Here is a 21,382-nt window from a genome sequence, read left to right as displayed (position 1 = left end):
GGGAGGATGGGCCCTGACGTGCTCACAAGAGTGAAGCATTAGAGGGAAGAGCACCCCTGAGAGAGCTCAGGTGGCACAGGGAAGCTCAGGTGGCACAGGTACTGAGTTCCTGGAATACCCTGTCCTCTCTGATCTCTGTGGCTTAAAAATCTTCCTTCTGCTTGCCTCTTCCCTCTTATCTGAATGTTCTCAAACCATCGCCTTTGTGCTGTTTTAAAACTCACTCCCATCTCCACAATCAACTACCAGATTTTATGCAATTATTCCTATCTCCATTTCTCTTTCTGTCACCGAGGCTTTGTGCTGAAATTGGTAGTTCTTTTAATCTTTTCTTCTCTTCACCCCAATTATAAATTTCCTAAAGTAGAGTAACAGCAAAGAACCTGAAACCTGAGCCAAAACAACAAATGTAATAGATACTCAAGGATAAGATTTATGATCAGGCTTTGCTATGGGAAAAAAAAAAAGATGTCAATCATGTCTTTAAATTATTACTCAAAGATCATAGAAATCTGTTTGCTAGACAGAATCCTTTAGTTAATGTTATTCAGAGATACTTTTGCCTTATCTCTATCCTTTTACTCCTGTAGCTCCCAATACCTGAATGTACTTTGACATGCCTAGAGAATCTCTGAAGAAGTTCTGCTTTGTATCAATTTTTAGCCTATACTTAAGTATACTGATGCCCATGTTCTCCTCGAAAAAAAAAAATAGTTTGGAGAATAAAGGTAGGGTTCTTACGTAATTTTCCTCATTAAAAATGGAGCTGAAATCAGGTTAAATACTAAAAATGAAAAGCTGTCTTAAATGCTGCTTGATTAATGAATAGAGAAAAATACAGAAGGGGCTATCTCTAAAGTGACTTCTTTTCTCGGAGTTCATCGGTGCTGCCTACCTGATTGTTTTTTGAAGGAGGGTGTCTTTTGTGATTAAGTCACTTGTCAGATTTGTATTGATGTGCAAAGTTTTGTTTTATTTAATCTATCTCTAGAAGCTCCACCATCTGTTACTAAGATTCTTCCAGCAGGAAGTTCAAGAGAATAGCATTTGTAAGGTAAAAATATATCAGCCATAGCTAGAGCTTCAAACAATGTTTTATAATTAAGATATAGAACTCAGAGTAAATGTTGATGAAATGTAGTTGGTAAGAGCGAAATGAAGGCTAACACTGGAGAGTAGGCAAGATGGGAAAAGCTGAAAGGCAGGAAACATATTTACATTTCTTTTTGAAAATATTCAGAAAAGTCTGTCTTAATTTTATTTACTTTTAGAGGATGTTTAAAATTTAGTGTTTGTCAGAATCCATCTTTTCACCCATTCAATTAATACTTATTAAACCCAACAATGAATGAATAAGCATAGTTACAGTGTGTGTGTGCGCAAATGTATGCGCTTCCTGACAAGTATAATCTTTTACAAATAATACAGAAAATAGGTAAAGTTTATCTGTAAATATACAAATTTTAAATACTGAATTAAAAACATGTTAAAAGTGGGTAAGAATAGTTAAATATTTGAACATCCTAAATAATATTAGACAGGTAGCTAGCATGACAGTGGGGAAATATTTAGATATTTAGATAAATGTCTATGGAGTGGAGCATAGCCACTTAAAAAAGGAAGGATGTAGTCAATGGATCACAGCACATGGGATTGTTAAACTGAAGAGAAAATCAGGGAAAAAAAGACTTGTTAGAATGGAGAGTGGTTATCATAGTTTTTGGAATCCTGAAATTATGACTTCTGATTTGAAATTAGGAATATAGCATAAGTAGACAATTTTAATTGGTTCATTGGCCTCAAAGTAAAGCATGTTTATTTCATGCAGAGTGTCTAGCATATGGCAATACACAGGTAAGAAGTTCAAAGAGATTATTTGATGAAAAGATGGCTCAAAGGATGATTACATCTAAAACAATTCAAAAGAAAAAATAAGAAATAACCCTTTTTGCACTCTGTGTTTCTTCAGGTTGATTTTGATAACAACAACAGAAAACTTCAAAAGGGAACATGAAAGATGCTAAACATACTCTTTAAATAATTCTTGGAACATTAGTCGTGATTATTAAATGATGGCTTGGTCAAACCTTTGCTTTATAAATATATTTTTCTATTAATAGTAGCAGCAATAGTTCTCTTTATTACTCTTAAAAATATTCTTTTCATGCTTGTGTGTCCCTGTGTATATTTGAACACATTCATACCAACTGTACTACTACCTTTATTTCAATTGATATGTCATCTCATTGAACCCATTTCTACTGTTGTTTTAAAAAATAATCATTAGTACTAAGTTTATTTCAATTTTGTATGTCATCTCATCAAACGCATTTCTACTCTTGTTTTAAAAAGTAATCACTGAACTTTGGTATTTTTCTTTTTATCATAAGTATAATGCAAGACATTAGAAACTATTTTAAAACATGGAACGGGTCTTTCAAATTTTTGATTTTGCGCTAATACAATTAGCTATATTATTAACTAACATAACAAATCCCAAGATAACTATCTTTTTCTAAATATGTGTTGTGTGGGGTAGAATGTATTATTTCTATTATACACTCTTTTGCTTTGTAAGTATGTTATGCATCCTTACTTCTTCCTATTTGGGGTGATACTGTTTCAGTTCTCCCTGTGGGAAGAGAATATGTCTGCATCCCATTGATATTGGGCTTATCAGTGTGACTTGCTTTGGTCAGTAGAGTACAGATGCTCCTCGACTTGTGATGGAGTTACATCCCAATAAAACCATCATAAGCTGAAAATATCGTACATTGAAATACATTCAAAATACCTAGCCTACCAAACATTGAACTTAGCACTTAATATTTAAGTATTCAGAACATTTACATTAGTTGGGCAAAAATCATCTGGCCACACAGTATACTGTTGAGTACCAGTTTGTTTTAACTTCATGATCATGTGGCTGTCTGGGAGCTATGGCTCATTGCCACTATTGAGAGAGAGTGCCACCATCTTGAGAGAGTATTGATATAGCATATTGCTAGCCGGGGGAAAGATGAAAATTCAAAGTACAGTTTCTACTGAATGCATATTGCTTTCTCACCATCAGAAAGTGGAAAAATCCTGAGTCAAACCATTGTAAGTTAGGGACCTTCCATGTAAGTCTGCCAGTATGCCATGACGAAGCAAAAATGTTGAAAAATCATACTGTGGACTTTCCATTGCTCTTTTCTTTGTGTCATGAGAACAAACATGTCCCAGTGGGGGCTGCTCTTTTAACCTGGATCCCCAAAAGAAGGAGATGTGTGGAGCAGAGCTAAGCTGATCCCTCGTGACCCATGACCAACATGTAAAGTGAGTAAAATGTAAGGAAACAAGAAATAAACTGGTGTTATTATAAACCCCTGAGATTTGGAGGTTGACAAGAGCTGTGGAGGGTCTGAAATGTTACCCTGCTTGCAAACTAATGTGTAAGCCAGCCATTGGATCATGGATTCTAACAGAGGATTTAAGACTCAGGTCAGAGAAAAAGGGCAGTTTATTACTCATAGCAACAGCATTAGCCAGAGTATCAGAATTTGTGCTGGTTCTCTGATCCCCCAGTTTCCGCAGGGTAATGTGTGGAGGGCCAGGCATTATAGGAGGTGGGTCTTGAACTTCAGGAATCTGAATTTTTTATATGAGGAGGTAAGTAGGCCAGCTCTCTGCTTTTTAGGGAGAGACGTTTATTTTCTAAGGCTGTACTCAAACTTGCTCTTTGTTCTAGAGAAAGATATCTTTATCTTCCAAGGCTGTTCGCTGTACATATGTCCTTGAAAGATAGTCTAAAATAAAGTAATATGTTCACAAAAGACCTGAAGGTCTTTTCAGAGATCTTTATAGGCACTGAAATAGTGGGGAAGATTTAGTTATTTTGAGAATGCAAAAGTAAATTTATTTTTTTTCTATTAAATTTTACTTTCAGCACAGTGGCTCACACCTATAATCCCAATACTTTGGAGGCTGAGGCAGGAGGATCACTTGAGGCCAGGAGTTTGAGGCCAGCCTGCCCAACACACTGAAACCCTGTCTCTACAAAAAATTAAAAAAAAAATTAGCCAGGCCTGGGAGCACATATCTATAGACACAGCTGCTCAGAGTCTGATGTGGGAGGATCACTTGAGCCCAGGAGTTTGAGGCTGCAGTGAGCTATGATTGTGCCACGACACTCCAGCCTGGGTGACAGAGCATGACCCTGTTTCTAAAAAAAAATAAAAAATGTATAAAACAATATGACTTTAAAAATCTCCTCTAAAGACATTCTGGATCCCCACTGGAGCATTTTATAAAAGTATAAAACACAGCCCCATTTCTAAAATAAAATATATTAAAAAAATTTGACTTTAAAAATCTTCTCTAAAGACATTCTGAATCCCCACTGGGGGATTTTATAAGAGTATAAAAATCCACATGTATTTATATATGAGTGTAATATGTGTTGCTTATCCATACATGCACACAGTTTATTTAAGAAAATACAGGTATGCTAGAGATGTCAAAAACTTCTAATATACAAATTAATGTTGTACATATTAGTCACTTAAAATATATATTTTATAAATAAACCATGCAGGTCATGTGGACATAATTTATACTTGTAATATAATAGTGTTGATTGGAATTAATATGTTTTCCCATATTTTCTGAATCTGCTATAGGCATTTGGATATTATAATAGACACATATTTGGTAAACAGATTGACAAATTTCATATCTTCTGAATTATCCTTAAAATATTTTTGTAATTTGGTTAAACTTTTCAGAATTAGTTGATAAATGAGAAATGGATATTTCAGTTCTTTTTCTTTCTGGCCTGTGGTCATTAACAGGCTTTTGGGACCTTTCAGTAGTATTTTCAGAAAAATGCAAATTTAAATTCTTAGTAATTACAGTGAGAAAACTGTCATCTGGAGGTAAGGCCCCTCTCCAAAGGCCTCACAAAGTTTTGGTGTATTAAACCTTTCCGGATTAAAAAATTGTTTAAAAGGCCAGATGTGGTGGCTCACACCTATAAAACCCAGCACTTTGGGAGGCTGAGGCTGGATCACTTGAGCCTAGGAGTTGAAGACCAGCCTGGGCAACATGTGGAAATCTCATCTCTACAAAAAACATAAAAATTAGCTGGGCATGGTTGTGCATGCCTGTAGTCCCTCCTACTCAGGAGGATTACCTAAGCCTGGGGAGTTTGAGGATGCAGTGAGCCAATATTGCAACACTGCACTCTAGCCTGAGTGCAGCTGACGCAAGACCCTGTCTCCAAAAAAAAAAGTTTGTCGTCACCAAAAAGCATTATATTAATTGAAAAATGTTTCATTTTCTCCTTCTAATGGAAATTAAATTAGCAAAAATTATTTTAGCTTATTTTTCTTCTCTCTGTCTTACAGTAGATCTGTCTCTCTCTGTCTCTGCCTCTCTCTCTCTCTGTGTCTCTCTCTCTCTCTCACACACACACACACACACACACACACTGCTGGTGGTAGTCATTCTTTTACCTCTTGGCTTTGAGATAAAACAAATATCTTTGAGGAATTTTTAAATTTTTTTAATCAGTAAATAATGACAGTATTTTTGAATAGTTGGATTCATTACATACATTTTTCTCCATTATTATTTGACTAGATCCATCTAATTGTGACTACTTTGCTTTCAAAATTGAAAGGATTGCCCTGACTTTATTTTTAAAAGAAGGAAATTTAGTTAACCTTTGTTTTAGTTTTCTTAGGTTTTCTTTTTTCCAAAATGGCTTTAACACAAAAAATGCAGGTGGATTCACCTGCAAGCCTTGTGATTTGGGAGCTGTTGATGACAGATGTAAAGGGAGCTATAAATTTAAACTCTATAATTTGTGAACTATCAGTATAGTTGCAGCGTCAGTGCAGTATACATTATTGTTCTCCAATTTTGTGGAGTATGAGATGAGCAGTAATCTAGTTATATGAATCTCAAGTCCAAGATTCTGATAATACCTTTATTGTACTAACAATAAATTATAGACAAACATGCTTGCAGAGAATAAGATATTTTTTCTTCAGCTTCCTGAAAGTATAGAATTTAAGATATACTTAAGTTCTATAATTGTATCTGTCAACATTCAATTGGTCAATAAAAGGTATTACCATCAACATGACATTGCCTTTTAAGTAATCTTAAGGGCTCCAAGAATGTACTACATACACAGATATCTCTCAATAGGAGGTAATATTTTCTATGAAATTTATTACTCTAGTCATAGCATATTCACATGACTGAAATATTTTTTAAATCTTAGGATAAATGAAAAATTTGCTATTTATAAGTTAAAATTAAATTTTTAATTATCTTGTATTTTCCTCTTTTTTCCAATTCAGTTTCTTGGCTTTATATATTCCACAAAATGGAATATAATGCTGCCCCACAGTTGATTTGTTTATTCTGACCATCTAACCATTGATGTTGATCTCTACTTAATCAGTTCAGAATGAGGTGAAGCTTTGATTATAACAACAGCAAAACTAAACAATGACACATATGACAGGTTGGTTCATGAATTCCTCATATTAATGTTTTAGGTTAAAAATATAACATCAGTTTAAGTCCAGAGTAGATGAGAACAAGTTTTAAAAGTACAATTCATAATTTTTTATGAGTATGATTGTGAAGGATGGTCTGTAATAACATGAACAATTTTCCTATTCTAAGTTTAGAACTAAAAAAACTACACTTTACTCCTGACAAAAGACACAGATTTTAAATTTTTATTTGCACAACTGTATACTCCTAAACAACGTATTCTTTTTTTTTTTTGAGACAGGGTCTCACTCTGTCACCCAGGTACCCAGGCCAGGTTCAGTGGCACAATCTCAGCTCACTACAACCTCTGCCACCCAGGTACCCAGGCCAGGTTCAGTGGCACAATCTCAGCTCACTACAACCTCTGCCACCCAGGCTCAAGTGATCCTCCCACCTCAGCCTCCTGAGTGGCTGAGACTGCAGGTACACACCACCATGCCTGGCTATTTTTGTATTTTTTTTGTAGAGACGGGATTTCTCCATGTTGCCCAGGCTGGTCTCGAACTCCTGAGCTCAAGCAGTCTGCCTGCCTCGGCCTCCCAAAATTCTGGGATTACAGTCGTGAGCCACCACACACAGCCCATACTAGATTTTTATTTAACAAAAAATCAATATTTGTACTAAACTTTTTAGTCTCAAATTTTGCTCTGAAATATTTTCTAAAAACTGTCTTTATCTGAATTCCTAACATTTTTTCATTTAGGTTTTCTGGTATGGCCAAAGATACCAGACAGCACTCAAGTCAGACTTTAGTCAGACTGAAAAAATACTTCTGAAAACTCTAAATTATCCAATAATACAGATCTCTGAGTCAAAATCTTCATAGAAACATTGGAATCCTCAGAATTTTGATGAGCACTCTCACTTTTATCACAAAATGTTTGCTTGGGCCTACAGAATTCCAAGTTTACATTTTATATCAATCAAAACAACAAATCAACTATTCATTTTCAGTGAAAAAGAAAAGAAACAAGAAGTCAACCAGTTGCTTATCTGTTTGGGGTTATCTACAAACCAAAATGATTGATCCAATAATTTCAGAAAGACATGATCAGAAAGTAGAAAGAAGTGATTGGAATACTATGGAGCCATAAAAAATGATGAGTTCATGTCCTTTGTAGGGACATGGATGAAATTGGAAATCATCATTCTCAGTAAACTATCACAAGGACAAAAAACCAAACACCGCATGTTCTCACTCACAGGTGGGAATTGAACAATGAGAACACATGGACACAGGAAGGGGAACATCACACTCTGGGGACTGTTGTGGGGTGGGGGGAGGAGGGAGGGAAAGCATTAGGAGATATACCTAATGCTAAATGACAAGTTAATGGGTGCAGCACACCAGCATGGCACATGTATACATATGTAACTAACCTGCACATTGTGCATATGTACCCTAAAACTTAAAGTATAATAATAATAAAATAAAATAAAATAAAATAAAGTTCTTTAAAATTGATACTTGCTTCCAGCAGACCTACTCCAGCTAATGCTATAGGTTCTGGATATTTCTAATCTACAATGCTGAAGTCTAAGTTATCTGTCCAGATTGATAGTAAACCGTAGATTTCAAACTGGTACGTGGTTAGTTTTGATTCTCCCTGTCCCCCTCCCCCTCTGCTAGTCCAAGGAGTTTGATTAAATTAGTGTTGCAAAAACTTTAGTCTGGAAACAGAGACCATCTCCCTGCAGTTTTTAGGAACAAGGAGGATACCTTGTTACTAATCTAGACCTACTGTATTTCTGCAAGTGTATGGGGGAAAAATAGAACAAGCCCAAGCCCAAATGGATATGGATGATGACTTAAATCAACTGATAAAACCACTGTAATTGTTATTTGAGATTTTTTTTTCATACTCTGCTTCTTTCCAAGAGAACTTTGAAAGTTTGTTTTCTTGTTTAACCTACAAAAAAAGATTAATACAAATGTAATTGAAAGGAAGAAAGAAATCAAAGAGAAGGGCAGAAACAGATTTGCTTACTGTGAGATGAGTTCAGCTGTAGTTAGGCATCTGTTTGGTTATGAGCTTCCTGGCAGCCTAGTAGAAAGTGGAGTTATTATGAATAAAAGAGTTTTAGTATCAGAAAAGCGAATGTATATCATCTCTTACAAGGTGATGGAGTTAATGCTGAGTGGTGTACTAGCAGTGTCTTTTTAATATTTTTTAACAGAAGCAGAAATCACATACTTGTTTTCTGATAGTTATCAAAATAAATTAGGACTTTAAACACTGAAACACATCTTAATCAAGCAGATGCTTCAAATAGTGAAGTTGTATGAATATCCACAGAGGTTAAATGCTACCCAAATATAGAGGAGCCTCAAGTGCCTCAGGACTGACTGGATTTTGAATCCCTTAAAGTGGTATTTGAGTACTCCTAAGACTAATAAAGTTCTTTTTAAAAATACAGATTGTTGAGCTCTATTCCTGGAATTTCTGATTTAGTCAGTTTGAGATGAGATCCAGGAATCTATATTTTTAACAGGTACCTAATATGATTCTAATGCAACTAGTCTCAGTAGCATTTTGAAAATCAGTGGCTTGGGCTCTCTTTTTTCATATGTCTTTTATGTTAGTCAAATTTTTCTTAGGAATCAGATAGAATAGTTTAATAATATACAATCTGAAGACAGCCTACAGGGCAGGTGTTTTATAATGCTGATTAAGGGGAGAACTATACAGGATCACACAATTGGTAGGACTTTTATTCTATTTATGCAAATTATAGAGCCAGACTGGTATGCTAGGCTAGACAAAAGGACAGCACCCCATAGGTTTCACCTGGTCAAGACCAGATATTCCCCAAGAAAGAATTTTGAGTTTGCTCCAGTACTTGGATTACTGATGAATTCAAACATCAAGTTAGAACAAATCAGACATAGTTTTGTGTTTGAAAATCCTTAGAGAAAGTATTACCTATGGCACACAAATAGCTATCCCAAAAGCCTTAATGATGACCCTTTGCAGGTCTCCAGATATGTCTGCCAGGATAAGTGAGCTGCTAGATGTTCCCCAGACAATTGAACACATTGACCTGTTACATGGTGCTATTTAATATCGATCAGATGAATGTCAGAGAATGTCTGACAGAGACAGTGGTTTTTGTTTCATCAAGGTTAATGATGAGTCATTCATCCAAACAGCTGGCTGCTCCCAGGACTCCCTCCCTCTTAAGACCACTGCTGTTTAATGAACACCAAGCCATCTCATCAGCATTTAGGAGGCCTAAACTACTGAGTTGTTATTTCTTATTAATTAGAGGCCACTGATTTCAGCCTCTGTTGGTTAATTGGTAATAATTCAAAGCATATCTTGACGTAAATTTTCGTTAAATATAACTATTGGTTTTGTAACAGAAAGATAAAGTGGATATTCTCCCTTTTCCAGATCAATTTCCCCTACGTGCCAAATTGATCTGAGCATGTCAGATCTTGCTAGCTGCTCAAGATGCTTATATAATTTTTTATCTTTTATAAGAAAATAGCCTGATTTTCCTTTTTCATGAATTTGTATCAGATAAGATAATGTCACTTTCATTATACATCACCAGGATATGGAAGGCTGCTTTTGTCTTGCCTTAATTTCTGGGTAGCATGTTTGAGGAGATTGGTTTACCTTCTAGAAATTAACATTGCTTTCCTACTTATCTTGGCAGTGGCATTATTCTGCCCTTAACTAAATATACTTACAACGTGTGGTAATCCATATATGCCTTTAGCTGAGGATTTTTTTTAAAGTTTGACACAAAATGGACCCCTTGTCTTAAAAAAAGAATAAACTAAGAGCTTTAAACTGCCTGTCCCTTTCAACCTTACTTTAACAGACCAGACTTGATGATGAGTGTCTTTAGTAATTTTGATATAATTCTTACTGTTTTTTACTGAAAGTTTTATAAATTTGGTGGTTTTGGAAGAAAGTGCATTTAGCCAAAAGAATGATTGCTGTAGTAGATGAACGGTTCAAACATTATAAGAAGTATGCGAAAAAAGCAAATTGAAGCTTTCCATATTTTCAAAACTTATAGCTGAATTTGTTTTACTATAAGCATACAGTTTTCTATTGTTGGGTCTATCACATTATTATTTGAGTATTGAGTAGATTGATTAGTAGTGTTCCTATAGTAAGTATAATTTGTAAGGAGATTTACCCAGATAGGTGTCCATATATAAATTAAGATATAGATTGGCAAGTACCTGTCTAATTTTAAGTTTAAGGAGTGGCATATCTAATTGAAGTATTGTGGGAATGATTATAGTGATCAAATAAAGGTGAGATATGTTTGGCAAGAAATCTTGAAGAAGATGAATTTTGGCAGGGTTTTAAAAGAAAGAGAAGGGACAAATTTGGATTGGGAAAATATAAATGTCATTCACATTGAATAAATTGACAGATGGCTAAGGGTATAAGGGATATTAAACATTCTCTGCTAGGATAATGAGGAATTAGCTCTCTTTCTTTGTTGTGTCTGCTTCTGCCCAGAATGGTTTCTAGCATAGAATCAGAGAAATTTGGAAGATCATTGAATACATCCTACATATCAGTCTTATGAAATGAAGTCCTGAGAAGTGAGATGACTTCTCCAGGTCCAAACAATTGTCTGTGGTGGAGGTGGAGCCAAAATGCACACATTTCCAGCGTAGAACTTCTTACATATCATACTACACTGTACTGTCATATCACCCCATGGGCATTAGATCTCTTCATCCTGAACATTTTAGTCATACAGAAAAGATAGAAGTGTCTAACATGTAGGAATTTAGGTTGTATAACTTTGATTATCCATTCATTGTTTTTTTCTGTTAGCAGCAATTTCTTCTTGGTCAGAAAGCTTAGCAATCATTTAAGATAAATTTTTCCCCGTATATTTTCTTTTCCCTTTATTCTTCACAGCCCTGGGTCTATCTTTTTGGTGCATATTTTTTAACTGACTGAACATTTTTGGACTGTTATCTTGGTGTGTTTTCTTTTTTTTTTCTTTTTTTTTTTTTTGAGACGGAGTCTCGCTCTGTCGCCCAGGCTGGAGTGCAGTGGCGCGATCTCGGCTCACTGCAAGCTCCACCTCCCGGGTTCACGCCATTCTCCTGCCTCAGCCTCCCGCGTAGCTGGGACTACAGGCGCCCGCCACCACGCCCGGCTAATTTTTTGTATTTTTTTAGTAGAGACGGGGTTTCACTGTGTTAGCCAGGATGGTCTCGATCTCCTGACCTCGTGATCCGCCCGCCTCGGCCTCCCAAAGTGCTGGGATTACAGGCGTGAGCCACTGCGCCCGGCCTGGTGTGTTTTCTTAAATTGTGATAGAACTGGCCTTAAAAATGTGTATTATAACTGTCCTTTCATGAGTTTAATTGTTAACATGGGTTTGGGAATATGACACATCTAGAAGGAAAGACGGTTCTAGAAGATTCATTTTCCTTTCTCTTTATTCAACAGCAAATATTTTCTTTATACTTGCTGTATATTAGATGTAGTCTAGGCACTAGGCTGCATGTGGACAGTCACTGAATTCCAGAATATTATAGTCTAGTATGAGGCAGAGATGAGTAAACGAGCAGTTATTAGAGACTCAAGCAAACTATTTTATTTCAAGATGGTGATGTCTGATTTGAGGTCTGATTATTGAATGAAAACCTCTTTGTATGTATTTATTTTCAGAGTATGTTAGTTACATGTGTTTTAAGTGTTATTAATCTTGGAATATTAGTGTGCTCACATATCAATTATCTGTTAATGTTATTTCATCTGGCTAGATTGACTATTTTCATGGGATTTGAGGTCAATATGGAGTTATTCAGTAATGTTTTAAGTGCGTGTTCCAAGCTACATTATTATTATGATGGAGGAGCAAAAAGCACAGTTTTATTTTTTTGACAGAGTGAAACTTACTTAATGTGGAACACTTTAAAAGACCAGAATTTTATATTAATAAAAAAAGAATACATGTTTCTCCTGTGGATTTTCCAAAATGATTCAGTGTCTGTTCACTATTACTATTCCACAGGATTCATTCCAGAGGGATTAAGTAAGGCATAGTGGATGTAATATTTAAATGTATTCTTTATGTAAGTTTTCCACTGATATATAAAACAAGTCAGAAAAAAATTTAAACGGAAAATATAAATATGTTAAATGGAAAAGTAGGCAGTGTTATTTCTTTCTAAAACTTACGGTTGTATTATATACATGTAGAATATTGGAATGCCTATATTTAAAATATATGTGCACCTACCTAATTAACACTAATTAGTTTCAAGAATCTGGAACTATTTATTGGTGACTGTAAGACATATGCTCTTTTGTTTTCACTTTGATTTAATAATATTCTTAGTCCATACTTTAAACAGAAAAATGATTCTGTCTAAATTGAGAACAGCATTTATAATGTGTTACATTTCATAGATTGTGTGTTTATCATGTCCTATATAAACTGTCATTTCTTTGGCTATCACATATTAAAGTACATAGTCCAATGAACTATAGGTTTTCCAGGTAACCTGCATAACTAGTTATTATTGACTGTTTTGCCTTGAAACTCTCTTTGATTTTGTGAAGAAACCTACATAAAAATTATGTTTACCATTTATCTTTAACAATTGTAATTCAAAATCATGTGTTTTCAGAATGTTCTTAAATATGTTTTCACCAGGTGCTTCTAGAGAGAAAAATAGAAAAATTATAGTCAATATCAAGTTTCAAAATAATAACAAGAGGCATTATCTGACTTCATGTATAGTAAAACACTTTTTTCTTTAAAAGATCTCTAAAGGTTCTATCATCTCACAAGGTAACTAACATTATAGAAAAATGGCATCACATTTCTATTCAAAGGAAACCAGCCTCTACTGTCTGAAACCATTTCCACTGCTATCCTAATTGCTATCCTAATTACTTCACATCACAACATATGCGCTCAGTGCCTACTCTCTATAGAAAGTTGATGGAAGAATAAAAGCTCATGAGCACACAATCCAGAGATTAAGGTGTATACACATTATTTTACAAAAGCTAAGGTTTTTTTTCTGATAAAACTAATACATGTCTTTGTTTACAGAACAATACCAATGAATACATATACGTATAAAGTACAAATTTCAAGTCCCACCAGAACAAACCATTTTGGCCTAACATCATGATTTTTTGTGTGTTTGTGTATGTTTGTGTTTGTCTTATTTCTATGCCTGTATAAATGTGTTTGTGTGTGTGTGTGTACTCAGATATATGTGTGTGTGTGTGTATGCAAATGTAATCAAGTTATACATTTTGTTCAGGAACTGCTTGTGTAATTTATTATGGACATGTTCCCATGTTGTTCTAGTAATCTTTTGCTGCATAACCAACTCAAGATGTAGTTGTTTAAAACAGCAGTATCTTCAGTCTTTGGCAGGGATCACCAGGGACAGACAGCTCTGCTCCACTTTTGTATCATCTGGGATGGCTCAAAGTCTGGGAGCTGGAACCATGAAAAGACCTTTCACTCATGTATCTGACAAATTATGCTGGCTGTGGGCTTAGATCTTAGTTTAGCCTATCAATTGGAATGCCTCCACTTGGGCTCTCTATGTGGCCAGGGTTTCTATTGGAAGACAATTCTCCATGAATATTTCATGGTTCTACATGATCCAGGCCCTCTGAACAAAGGCATTTACAATAACGTTTTTATAAGGAGACATTCCAGGATAGTGAAGCTTAGAGACATCTCCCTTCCTGGAGACAGTCCAGGGTAGTAAAGATAAAAACCTGTCCTCCTCCCCAGATTTGCTTGCATTCCAGAATGAAGATAATGTTTCTCTTTCTCCTGAAGGGAGGATTGGCACATCATCAACAGCCCTATAGAAGATCAAAAATTTTCTAATTTGGGGATTTCTGTTTTATAATGCACCCCGTTGCATGTGCAGGTACCATTCTGGCCATCATGTTGCCCTGCAAGGACTTGGGCTTAGAAAACTCATGCAAGATGTTGTTCTTGCTGTGAGTAATGAACTGTATTTGTCTATGACTCAGAGGCCTCATGTTTCTTGTGTGTATGTATATGTATGTGTGTGTATCAAGCAATATTCATAATTTTAATATGGATGTTTATGGCTATATATGTGTATGCATCCATCCATCCATCCTTCCATCCTTCCATCCACCCATCCATCCTGTGGCAGTCTAAATTGTTCACTTGGAAGAAAGATAAAATCTCAGACCCTTCACAGTTTCTGATATAATAGTTTCCTCACCAAATGGTGGCTGTATTCCAAAGGCAAATCTTTTGTGAAAGAGTCAGAGTGAAGTGGAAGCTGTATCACCTTTTGTATTACAGCCTCAGCAGTCATGCAGTGTCAATTTTGCTGGATTTCATTGGTTGATCACTCACAAAGGGCTGCCCATGTTCAAGGGTAGGGATGTAGACTCCAGCTCTTAGAAGAGAAATAGAATGACTCTGAAATAAAATGTGAAACCAGAAATATTGCTAGACCACTATTAGAAAATTCCATCTGTCACATATATCAATACAAATCAATGTATCTTATCATTTTTAATTTCTGCATAAATTCCTATTGATGGACATTTAGAATTTCTGCATTTCTTTTAGCTTAGAATTTTTCAGATAACAATGTGTAAGGTAAAGGCTTTTGTGTCATAATTTTGTGAGTTAGTTCAATCCTAGGGAAATGCCTCATTTCCCTTCTCCTTTTGGAAAATGGCCTCACATTTAGGAAAAGGAAAATGAGATAAGGATGTCAGGAAAGCAAAAATGAGAATGAGGTACTGAGCTGACCACTGCTCAGTATCAAGCGTGATAGATTGCTCAGTCTTTCAGAATCATATCTTCAAAGGCAACATAAACAATGTCTCAGGACAATGAAGGAAGGGAGAGTAATTTATCTGCTGTCTCCTGTCTCCTATTGGCCAAAGTTTGCTTATGGGGCATTAATTCCTCTGTGCATCATGCACCTGCTTGAGTGGTACAACGTCTACATTAGACTTAATAAATATGAAGTGGCTTACAAGAGGTGTCTAGTGTGTTTGTATATCCTGAGTTTTTGTGTAAAGATGATCTATTTATATAAATCTTTGTGTACCTGAGAACTTATATTGCTAAAATAAGTTTTATAATAGAAATCTCACAATTTTTGAACATGTACATTTAAAATTTTGTCCATTGACAAATATTACTAATTGTCCTCCATAAAATTTATATACATTCATACTCTACCAAGTAGTCAGAAAGAATTTAACCTCATACATTAGACTTAATCAACGTCCTAATTACTGCCAATCTAACCAATGTAAATCTTTTTGTTTTCCTAGTTTCTTTGAGGTTTTTGTGATGCTGAACAAATTTTTACATGGTTATTAATCTTTTTTTTCTTTAGCAAATTGTTTTTCCATGTCTTTTTTGGCTTTTTAATTGAGGCATATTTTCTTTTTCTTATTGATATTCTGACTTGCTGTCTAGATTATGAATAGCAAGTCTGTCTACATTTATAAATATATATTCCAGTTTTAATCTTTTATATTACTTTTGTCAGCTCTTCTGTCAAACAGCACATAAAAATATATCAGTCTTTTCTTTATAGTTCCTGACTTTTGAGTATCTTTTTCTTTTTTTTTTTACTAAGAATTTTGATTTTTTACTATATTTCCTAATTTGTTATAGAGTTAGTGTTACAGGACAGGTGAGCCCTAAAACTGGGGCTTAGCCCAGGAGGGTTCTTGGCATGAGGGCGAGCCAGTGGTATTAGACAGCGGTCTTTAATTGAATGGTACCGTTCCTTGCATTGCAGGACTAACTCATAGGCAGTGCAGCCAGAATCAATGTATGGGCTGTTGGCAACTTATATTTACATATGTAAACCCACTTTCAGTTATATGTAAATCAAGGGGCAGGTCAATGCAAGTTGAGAGGCCCATCATTTCAAACTTTTAAAGAAAGGGGCAGTAACTTCCAGGTCATTGTCATGGAGAAAGGTGGTAACTTCTGGGTCATTGTCATTGCATCTGTAAACTGTCATGGCATTGGTAGGAGTGTCTTATGCCAATGAGCAATGAAGGCAGCTAGAGATCGCTGGTTCCTGCTTGGTTTTTTTGCCTTATTTTGTATGGACCAGATCCTGTTTTGATAGCAGAAAACAAGTCCTACCAGTTTCCTACCCTAATTGCTGATATATAGCTCTTTTTTCTTATTTATTTTCTGATTATGCATTATATTTTCTGACTTTAGTAGTTTTCTCACTGATTCTCTTTGAATTTCTAGGTAGACAAGTATATCATTTTAAAATTTCATTATCTTCTACATACTTTCCCTATATGCATCTTGAATTTTTCTCTATAAGAAAATATTTTTCTAAATATTATATTATGAACATTCTCTAAGACCACTTGAAACATATTTTAGTTACTGAACACTTATATGGCATAATCTAATTTTGTTTGTATTTTTTAAATTTATAAATAATTCTATGAGAATTACCTTAAATGAATCTTTTCTACCTTTCTGATAACTACCATAAAGCAGATTTCTAGAGGTAGAATTAGTGGGTTAAAAGTAGGAACATCTTCAAGGCTATTGTCATATTGTCAAATTGCTTTACAGAAAATATTTACTGCTGCAAAATCCCAATGGCAGTGTAAGGTAGCATCTATTTCACTTTTACCTTCTTAGCACTGATTTCTATCACTTATTCTAATTTTTAATTTGATACATGATAAACATCATTATTTTAATTTACACTTTGCTTTGATTACAAGGACAATGAACATTTTATCATATGTTCATTAGTGATTTGTGTATTTCATCTGTGAATTTTTCTCTCATGAACTTTGTCTTTTTTAATTGAAATTTATTTTTCAAATTGATTTATATAATATTAAGGGACTATGAGTGATATTTGGGGCAAATGTTTTTCCTATATTGTAATTCGATTTTTGATTTCATAGACATGTATTGTTTTAAAAGTACAGACAGATCTCTTGATTATTTTATGTTTTATGATTTCTGTTCATTTCTTGTAAGTTACTCTTTATCAAAAAATCAGATAGATATGTACACTGAGGTTTTTTAAAATTAGTAAACTATATTTTTAGAGCATTTTTAGGGTCACAGAAAAATGGAGCAGAAAGTACAGAGTTCTCGTATATCCTCTGTCCTCACAAACACATACCCCAGCTTCTCCCACTGTTTATATCCTGTACCAGAGTAGTGCATTTGTTACAATGATGAGCATACATTGACACATCATTATTACCCAAAGTCCATAGTTCACATTAGAGTTCGTCGTGGTTGTGTACATTTTATGGGTTTGACAAATGCATATGACATACATCCCTCATTGTAGTATCATACAGAATAGTTTCACTGCCCTAAAAATCCCTGTGCTCTGACTTTTTATCCTTTCCTCCCAACTAATTTCTGGCAACCACTGATCTTTTCACTGTCATAATAGTTTTTTTGTTTTTGTTTTTCTTCCCCAGAATGTCATATATTTGAAATCGTATAGTATGTAGCCTCTTCAGATTGGCTTCTTTCGCTTAGTAATTTGCATGTAAGTTTCCTACATGTCTTTTGATAGTTTGATAGTTTGTTTCTTTTTAGCAGTGAATAATATTCCATTGTCTGGATATACCACAGTTTACTTATCCATTTACCTACTGAAAGACATGTTGATTGCTTCCCAGTTTTGGAAGTTATGAATAAAGCTACTATAAATATTCGTGTGCAGATTTTTGTGTGCACATAAGTTTTCAGTTTATTTAGGAAAATATCAAGAAGTGTGACTGCTAGATCCTATGTTAAGAGTATGTTTAGTTTGTAAGAAACTGCCACACTGTATTCTAAAGTGACTATCATTTTACATTCCCATTAGCTATCAGTGAGATTTCCTGTTGCTCCACATCCTCACCAGAATTTGGGGTTGTCAGCATTTCAGATTTTGGCCCTCCTGATAGGCGTGTGGTGGTATCTCATTGTTGTTTTAATTTGAAATTCCCTAATGCTATATTATGTTGAATGTCTTTTCATATGCTTGCTTACCATCCGTATTTTTTCTTTGGTGAGTTGTCTGTTCAGGCTTTTTGCTCACTCTTAAAGGTGATTTATATTCTTATTGTTGAGTTTTAATTAGTTTTTGTATATTCTAGATAATAGTTCTCTATCAGACATTTCTTTTACAAATACTTTCTCACAGTCTGTGGCTTATTGTCTGATTCTCTTGGCATAATCTTTCACAGAGCAGAAGTTTTAAATTTTAATGAAGCCCAGCTTATCAATTATTTCTTTCATGGGTTGTGCCTTTGATGTTGTATCTAAAAGATCATCACCATACCCTAGGTCATTTATTTTTTTCCATGTTATCTTCTAGGGGTTTTATAACTTTGTGTTTTACATTTAGGTCTGTGATTGATTTTGAGTTAATTTTTGTAAAGGGTGTAAAGTCTGTCTAGATTTTTTATTATTATTATTTTGCAAAAGGATGTCCTGTCGTTCCAGCACTATTTTTTGAAAAGTCTGTGCTTTCTCCATTGACTTACCTTCATTCCTTTGTCAAAGATCAGTTGACTATATCCTGTGGCCCTATTTCTGGGCTCACTAGTTTGTTCTGTTAATCTCTTTGTCTATTCTTTCACTAATAACATGCTGTTTTGATTACTGTAGCTTTAAAGTCAGCTAATGTCAGTCCTCTGATGTTCTTCTTCTCCTTCAATATTGAGTGGCTATTCCAGGTTTTTTCCTTCTCCAGGTACACTTTAGAATCAGTTTGTTAATATCTACAAAACAACTTGCTTTTGATTGAGATTATGTTGAACCTACAGCTCAAGTTAGGATCAGTGATTAGCTAGACAATGTAATGCTATTTTACTTTTCACTTTATATTTTCTGTATTATCTGACTTTTTCAAATGAGCATGTATTAAATCGATTATAATCAGGCTGAAAGAAATATATTTAAGATAAAACATGTTTTATGGTAGTACAAAAGTACAAACAGAAAATCAGGTGCTTTGCATGTCTTACACTACTTTTTTTCCTTATCCATGTTGTACATCTTAAAAAGCTTTTCAGCAAACCTTTTCAATGTATTATGGTCTAAGAACTCCTAAAACTTATTGAAACAGTCCTGTAACTTTAATTTATTAGAATATGTCTAGCTTGACTTTTTTAATCAGCATAATTTAACAAACATTGCTTGAATATTTCACATGCAATATTTTTTTTGCTGTGTTGTTAGAGATAGACAAATGTAATATTTGAGAATGTGACATAACAAAATATTTCTTAACTGTGATATTGATGAATGGTTGAATAAAGAGGACATCTGGAAAACACTGAAGAAACTTTAGTTCTAGACAGTAGTTTGAGGAGACCTTTGACTCTAATAATAGCCATGGTAGGATAGAGGACAAGATAGATGTCAAAAACCAACAGGGCTTGGTGACAGAGGGATTTTAATTAGATTTGTTTATTTAAGATGGTAATTGAGGAAATTGAGTCAATGACAGAAATAGAGTAATGCCAAACACAAGGATTTGAATAACAGCTAATATATTAAGAATGTCTATGTCCTTATTTATTTTCAAGTGAAAACAGGAAATCCAGGTAAAATTTTCCCGTGGCCAGTTGGAAGCATTCAAGGTTGAATTAGAAATCAAGGTTTGAGCTAGGTGCAGTGGCTTACACCTGTAATCTCAGCATTTTGGGAGGCTGAGGCAGGTGGATAATCTGAGGTCAGGAGTTCAAGACCAGCCTGACCAACAAGGTAAAACCCCATCTCTACTAAAAATACAAAAATTAGCCAGGCGTGGTGGCAGGCGCCAGTAGTCCCAGCTACTCGGGAGGCTAAGACAGGAGAATTGCTTGAACCTGGGAGGCGGAATTTGCAGTGAGCCAAGACTGTGCCACTGCACTCCACCCTGGGTGACGAAGTGAGACTCTGTCTCAAAAAAAAGAAAAAAAAAAAAAGAAATCAGGGTTGGAGAGACGCTGTGAAGCAAGGTAGGCAGGATCCTGACCTTAGCTAAAGAAACTTGGTGTTCTTGGAAGTAACCACCCATGTTACCTTGGCCAAGGCACTTCGCTGTTCAGGTTCTCGGTTTTCTTGTGGGTTAAATGATCAGAATGAAAGGCTGTATATTTTCTAACATTACTACTAGATTATTAACAGCTGAATCTGTGATAACAAATCACCTGATTGTGGTGATCATTAGAAAAGGCCTTACCCAGAACAATGTGTGTCTCAGTCCATTTGGGCTACTATAACAAAATACCATAAACTAGGAAACGTAGAATCAACAGAAACTTACTTCTCCACAGTTCTGCAGGCTGGAAAGTACAAGATCAGTGTGCTGGCAGATTCAGTGTCTGCTGAGGGCCTGTTTCCTGGTTTATAGTTGGCACCTTTTTTCTATCCTCACATGGTGGGAAAAGGGCAAGGAAATTCTCTAGCACCTCTTTTATAAGGGCACTAGTCTCGTTCATGAGGGCTCCACTCTCATGACCTAATTACCTCCTAAATACCTCATCTCCTGATATAATCACATTGGTGCTTAAGCTTCATCATATGAATTTTGGGGGAACACAAACACTTAGACCATAGCAATGTGGAATCGTGAAGTTAAGGGAGAAGGCAGTTTGTGATGAAGTGTTAGTCTGATCAAGCACTGCAAAGAATTCAAGGAAAATTATAATAAAGAGTATATATGATCTAAGAAGAATCAGTTGGAAATAAGTTTAGCAAAGAGGTATGGATGAATGCCATAGAACAGAGAGAAACTAGTATAAATATAGCTGATAAAAATATAACAATTTGATAAAGATAAAAGTTTATTTTACCCCGGGCCCTT

The 21,382-nt window shown here is 35.0% G+C and overlaps 1 protein-coding gene across 4 annotated transcripts in view; it reads left to right on the top strand.

The window, feature by feature from the left end:
* The window catches only part of IMMP2L (inner mitochondrial membrane peptidase subunit 2), an 888,292-nt gene that overhangs the window by 690,141 nt on the left and 176,769 nt on the right, over positions 1-21,382 (top strand). The window lies entirely within an intron of this gene.

This window comes from Gorilla gorilla, chromosome 6, assembly GCF_029281585.2.
Source record: "Gorilla gorilla gorilla isolate KB3781 chromosome 6, NHGRI_mGorGor1-v2.1_pri, whole genome shotgun sequence".
NCBI lineage: Eukaryota > Metazoa > Chordata > Mammalia > Primates > Hominidae > Gorilla > Gorilla gorilla.
The sequence above is the reverse complement of the archived record's forward strand: the minus strand, read 5'-3'. Positions and strand labels throughout refer to the sequence as shown.